We start from the raw sequence: 7,210 nt of genomic DNA, 5'->3' as shown, positions 1-7,210 counted from the left end.
CTAATTGCCAAAATATGGCAATGATCCAAAATATGTTCATCAACTGATGAGTGGATAAACCGGAAGTGGTATATCCATTTAATAGAATATTATTTGGGAATAAAAAGAATAAAGTGCTGATACACAATATGACATGGAAAGAAGCCAGGTGCACAGACCACATTTATGTGATTCCATTTATATAAAATATCCAGAATAGGCATATTTGTAGAGATAGATAGTAGGTTAGTGGTTGGCAGGGGTTGGAAGGTAGGGGAAATGGAGAGTGACAGCTGATGTGTATACGGAGTTTCATTGTGAGGTGATGAAATGTTCTGGAATTGGATATGGAACAGTTGCATAACTCTGCGAATACACTAAGAACAACTGAATTGTACACTTTTTAAAAGGTGGATTTGGGGCAGCCCAGGTGGCTCAGCGATTTGGCACCACCTTCCGCCCAGGGTGTGATCCTGGAGACCCGGAATCAAGTCCCACCTCGGGCTTCCTGTGCGGAGCCTGCTTCTCCCTCTGCCTGTGTCTCGGCCTCCCTCTGTCTCTGTCTCTGATAAATGAATAAATAAATAAAATAGTTTTTTTAAAAAAAGGGCAGATTTTATGTCAATAAAGTCCTGAAAATTAACATAAAATGTAATTGTGCTGTACCTGGTAATATATTATGAATATTTCTCTAATATTCCCAATAACTACTCTTCTGTGACTTTTTTGGGGGGGTAAACTCTACACCCATTGTGGGGCTCACACTTACAACCCGGAGATCAAGAGTTGCATGCTCTTCTCACTGAGACAGCCAGGTGCCCCTGACATTTTTTATTTTTTAATTTTTTTATTTTATGATAGTAACACACAGAGAGAGAGAGGAAGAGACAGAAGCAGGCTCCATGCACCGGGAGCCCGACGTGGGAATTCGGTCCAGGATTGCGCCCCGGGCCAAAGGCAGGCGCCAAACCGCTGCGCCACCCAGGGATCCCGACATTTTTATTTTTATTATTTTTATTTTATTATTTATTTATTTATTTATTTACTTATTTATTTATTTAATAAGGAGTTTTTTCTTTAAATTTTATTTATTTATGATAGTCATCACAGAGAGACAGAGAGAGAGAGAGAGAGAGAGGCAGAGACACAGGCAGAGGGAGAAGCAGGCTCCATGCAGGGAGCCGACATGGGACTCGATCCTGAGACTCCAGGATGGCACCCTGGGCTGAAGGCGGTGCTAAACCGCTGAGCTACCCAGGGATCCCCCAAAGGACATATTCTTATGTAAGTACCTACATTGCACTTTCTGGAACAGATATGCCAGTTTATATTCCCTCTGCTCTCCTTATGGACAAGAATTTTCATCTCCCCACATCCTTTGCTAACACCTGGTAGCATCGAACTTTCTAATTTTTGCCAATCTGGTGGATCTAAAGTGATATCTCATTATAGTTTTAGTTTACATTTCTATTTGTTTCTATAATTACTAGGGAATTGGATCATCTCTCCATGTACCTGTTTGACATCTAGTCCTCTGTTAAGTGAATTATCTATTCATAGTTTGCTCATTTTTCTCTTGGGTTTTCTGACTTTTTCTGGTTGACCTGCAGGAGCTCTTTGAATAGTCTAGATATGAATCTCTTGTACTGACAAGATGTTGCAATCTCTCTTCTGGTCTGTCATCCATTTACTTTGGTATCTTCTGCTGAACACAAGTACTTAATACTGTGAAATCCATCTAATTTTGTCCCTATTTCTAGTCTCTAAAGATATTTTCCAAAATTTTTTTCTATTTAGCTCCTAATTTACATTACTGCTTAATAGCACATCTGTTAATACAGATCTTTTTCTGTGTATTTATCAATACACAGTTTGTTTGGATAAAAGTAATAGGATAAAACAATGCATATTGTTAGGTGACTCTTTTTCATCCTCTAACAAAATGTATGGACTTTCTTCTATATTTATATTCAGATCTCTCTCACTTTTTAATGGCTGCATAGTATTCTCTTTTATGAATGTACCATAACTTATTTAATAATTTACTTATTGATAGAAAATTGATAGTATTAAAAAATGTTTAGTGCTTGTTCAAGTATATATATTTTTTTAGGTTAGATTACCCTACGTAGAATCTCCAGTTCAATGAATATATTTTTTTTAATATTGGCTTAAAAATTACTTTATAAAAATGTTGTAATTTTTTTTTTATGTTCATCAACACTATAAACATGATTTCTAATGGAGACAGCACAGGACTGAAAAGAGTCCGCTGTAACATCAGAAAACCTGGACTGAAGCTTCTCTCTGCCACTTAGCTGTGTGACTTTCTCAGTTTCCTCATCTGTAAGTGGTGGCTTTGATACCTACACAATAGGGCTGTGAGGAGAATTCAACCCACATTAAATGTAGAGCCCTTGTACAATACCAGACACCAATTCTCTACCCTGGGAAATTTATAAATATTGTTATTTATAACATTATAATACTAGATACTTTCATACTCAATTTTGAACATGTCTTTACTATTTCCTCAACTAATGTAGTTTTTATTCACGTGGCAGTCTCATTCCTGATTCAAGCCATTCCATCTCCTTCTTCTTTCCAATCTCTTCAGACTTACGGTGGAAGAAGGGGACTCAGAAGATGTAATAATGTGCACCTCATGCCTGCCTGCTCCTCTGGCCAGTCTAAACCTGGTGAGAGAAAATCACCACTGTTCCTCATCAGCCTAGTTAAGTTCTGTTTTATTGTGTGGGTCAAAATGCAAGGGCAAAAAGAAGGTCTGGTGTCTGAGAGACCGTCCCAGAAAGAACAGAGGCCATGGCAGGGAGGGGAGCCTGTCACAGAGTCAGGAAGAGATGTAGGAAAGAAGGTATAGAAAACACAAGGTGAGGTATTTTTCTCTCCTGCATTCTGAACTTTCACTTCCCAGCGGGAGCCAAGATCCGCCCCCTTCCAAATTCTTGCTTCCCATCCCATAATTTGAAGTAACAAGGTTCATGGAACTAAGACTGGAATATCAACAGCTCTTCTTCTGGGAATCTATTCCTCAGTAACAGCACCGAGTGGGAGGGTTGGTCTGTTGCGCCACACCAGTGTCCCAATCATGGAAGGTTTCAAGAAATAATGAGTTCGGAGTTTTCACAGAAGCAACTGAATTATGTCCTGGCATGCTTAGGTTTATAGGAAACATTTTAAAAATTCATAGTCCTGTAGAACAAATATAGAATAACTTATTATTATTATTAGGGAAAATGAAATATTCCCTAATTTCATGCATGAAACAATGATACAACAGAGTCCCAGCTGGGGTCACTCTGAAGCAGGGCTAATTTTACAACTAGAAGGTAAAAATCTTCAGTGTGCCCTTATGCACAAGGCTTCTTTCTTGTAGGCATCTTTTCAACTAATAAGAAACAATTTTAGGGGCCCCGGATGGGTCAATCTATGAGGCAACTAACTCTTGATTTCTGTTCAGGTCATGATCTCCGGGTTGTGAGAGGGAGCCCCAAGTTGGGCTCTGTGCTGAGCATGGAGCCTGCTTAGGCTTCTCTCTCCCTCTGCCCTTCTCCACTTGTGCTCTCACTCTCTAAAAGAAAAAAAGGAAACAATTTTGTTCTTCAAATAATAATTTGGTTCTGTGCTAGAGATAGATATTGAAGATTTTTTCTTTGGCCTAATGTAATAAGTAAAGCCATTGGGCTTATTTGGTTTTAGTTGGCATTTGGAAGGCTGAGGCCCTGCCGAGCCAGAGATCTCTCTTCATTAACAGTCAGAGAATGTATCTCTGATCCCAGCTTGAAATAAGTCTTGGCCCTGGATTTGCAAGGTGATTGTATTGAGGGGCTGGAGGTGACAGCGCTGCACAAATGCTCTTGTCTCTCTGTGCTTCTCTCTAGCTGGAGGTGATCACAAAGAGAATCCTGTGAATGCCTGGGGATCAACTTCCTACTACTGATGATCGAACAATTCAAAGCACTGCAGGCATCTGAAATAGCTTATTGATGTTAAAAAAAAAAAAAGTGCACTATAACATTTTATGTAGGTAATTTATTAATTTATCAGATACGCACACTTGAATTTCCTGTAACAGCATCCGGATCCTTCACACTGAACAGTTCTTGAGCATTAGAAAGACCAGACTGTATCCTACCCAGATCACCTTCAATCTCGGCCAAACTCTGTGGCAAGCTCAAGTTTCAGGCTGTGGAGTGAGTGTGAGGTGGTTAAAAGGCTGAGAAGGGGGATCCCTGGGTGGCGCAGCGGTTTGGCGCCTGCCTTTGGCCCAGGGCGCGATCCTGGAGACCCGGGATGGAACCCCACATCAGGCTCCCAGTGCATGGAGCCTGCTTCTCCCTCTGCCTGTGTCTCTGCCTCTCTCTCTCTCTCTCTCTCTCTGTGACTATCATAAATAAATAATAAAAAAATATATATATATATTAAAAAAAAAAAAAGGCTGAGAAGGGGCTGCTGGTGGTGCTCCACCGGGAGACGGGGTCAGTATCCCCCCTTGATGCTGGAGGCCGTGCCTTTTTTGAAACGCTGGCACATTTCAGTTGCTTCTGCCAAAAAGAGCACTTGAAGAAGAGACTTAATGTGCTATTTAGGATGGTAGGGCTCCCCCTGGCCAAAGTGCGGCCTCTCGCGGGTGAAGGCCCGTGCAGGGAAACAGGTGGTGGTTGAAAGACTTTCCAGCTTCTCACTTTACCAGCACAGGATCGCCAGTGACGGGGAACTTCTAAGTTTCCTCCTCCTCCCGCATCAAGATAAAGTGAAAGTAAACAGGCGCTTGGAAATTTACTAGTGTTTTTCCCCATCAGAGCACATGAAAAAGGGTGGCAGAAAATTTGTTACATGTCATTTGTTTTCAATATTGGGTGTACTCAGAGCTTTCCCTCGCAGGAGCTTCTAGAAAGTGCTTTCTTTATTACTCAGAGCACAACTTTTATATTTGGCTTTTCTGCTTAGGGTTACTCTAAAAGGCAGAGGCATCTGAAAAGTCTTTGTGATCCATCTTAATTTACATTTCTATGAGAGAGATAATTTATTCTTTAACTGAAATTAGACATTTACCCCAGGTCTGTTTGTCTGAGGCACTAACCCATGCTTTTCCAGAGGGGAACCAGGCCACTTCCTCTGGTGCTCTTCCTGCCTTCTAAATACTCTTATTGATATTTCCCGTTGAGGGAATTTTATTTAGAACAGTGACACACTACCCCTAGAGAGGAGATTCTTTACTTTGCACCAGGGTCCAAATTCAAACGTCTCTATTTCTGATTTCTTGAAAATGAAACATAGGCTAGGGCAAGAGGGACATTGCGACGGTTAATACAGACTGCTGACTTCAGCCTTTGCCTCCATTTCTTTCCTACCTCTGATTCTCAAGTTCAGCCGGCATACTCACTCCCACTGCCTTTGATTGTTGGGTGGATAATAATGTTTTTACATGGAACGTTTCAAACTGGAGCCTATGAAGGGGAATAAACTAGAACGTGAGCTCGATGAAAGAAGAGATTTGCTTTTCTTCACTGCTGTACCCTGGGTGCAAAGAACAAAGCGTGGGTCGTAATGAATGCTCAATAAATATTTGTTGCATAACTGGGAGCAGCATTTTGCTTATCTAGAACTAAGCTATTCTTAAATATATTCAAAACCATTTACCATGACTGCCACTTATACTCCATTTCAAGGCTAGCATGTCATTTCGTTAAAAGATGTCAGTCGGTACATTTATTTTTTTATGGGAAAAAATATTGAGAAGAACAATACAGGAGATGAAAAATTCTAGGTATAGTCCATTTAACCAAAGGTTGATTTGCAAAATATTTTTTAGGAAAGTAAAATATTGAGACAAAGCACATATTGTTATGAGGGAGACAGTGCTGAGATGAACTAAATGTACTTTGCCTTCAAGGTGCTTTCAATGAATCTAACAGGGAGATTACACAAACAAATTCACACCTGTTATAAAGAAAAGGCCATGGAGAAGCAAGGAGACCTGGGTGTCTGAGCTCCAGGAAGGCCTGCAGTGAGGGAAAGGACTGTGTCAAATGCATATCTGTATCCTTAGTGCCTACCAGAGAGTAGATATTCTGGTTTGTTGAATGAATGAATGAATGAATGAATGATCTTTTCATTGGGACGCATTGACACTGCGTCCTTGAATTTAAAAAAAAGAAAAAACTGAAAATAAGTAATATGATATTTCAGTGGATGGGAAGAAGAGACCACCTCTAGGAGTTGGAGAAAGTCAAGGGTCATGAAATAGGTGGGGGTGAAGAGTGACTTTTGCAGGTCCAAAGAATGAATTTGGTAAAAGTGTGGAGGTGAGGGACAATGGCAAGCAGGTGGGGGAAGAGTTAAGTAGCCAGATGTCACTGTGACCAAGTGTGGTGGGAGATGAGGATGGGATAGGAGGCCTAGGAGTGAGGAGGGTAGGCTGCTGGGTAGTTTACTGGGTAAAGGGAAGCGGGGGTAGGGTTCAGCTTGGGGGAGCATCCTGTTCAGCAAGATGAGGTGTGTTGGGACCAATAACTCAGTACGTGTGGCAGTTGGACAGATCAGACTCAAGGCAGTGAGGACATTTAACTCCTATTCCAGGTGGAAACAAAAGTCACACAGATCTTATTTAGAAGATGGGAGAGGGATTTAAAAAAAAGTTCCAAAAAAAAAAAAAAAAAAAAAAAAAGAAAGAAAAAGTTCCAGAGACTTGAAAAACTGGAATGGAAAAGACAGGTGGTTAATAATTATACACCATGTTAGGGGTGGGGCAGAGGAGGATGGGGGGAATAAAAAAGTGGTTCCCAGCCCAAGCTGAGGTGACCAGGGAAATGGAGCTCCTAACAAGCATAAGGAAAGTGGTGGGAAGAGAGGGTTTTAGTGGGGGTGGGGGTGAGGGAGAGAGGTTGGGCTTAAAGAAATCCCAAGCGCAGAGAAGATAGCCAGTTGGGGATGTCCAACTGGCAGCTGAAAACCTGGTGGTGATTACACAGTAGCTTGAGCAACAGGTGGTTTTTTTTTTTTTTTAAATGATTCTTTAAGTTAAATGGTTACACTGCCACATTTGGTAAGATGAAAATTATTTCTCTTTCCTACTCCTGGTTGCCTATTTTCCTTCTCTCCAGAGGTAACCACTGTTTCTGGTTTCTTGAATATCATTGTAGACATAGTCTTTATGTACCTGTGGGTTTAATATCCCCAGAAGAATTTTGTATTTTTGTTTTTTAAG

The sequence above is a fragment of the Vulpes lagopus genome, chromosome 1 (assembly GCF_018345385.1).
Source record: "Vulpes lagopus strain Blue_001 chromosome 1, ASM1834538v1, whole genome shotgun sequence".
Lineage (NCBI taxonomy): Eukaryota > Metazoa > Chordata > Mammalia > Carnivora > Canidae > Vulpes > Vulpes lagopus.
Note: the sequence above shows the minus strand (reverse complement) of the source record.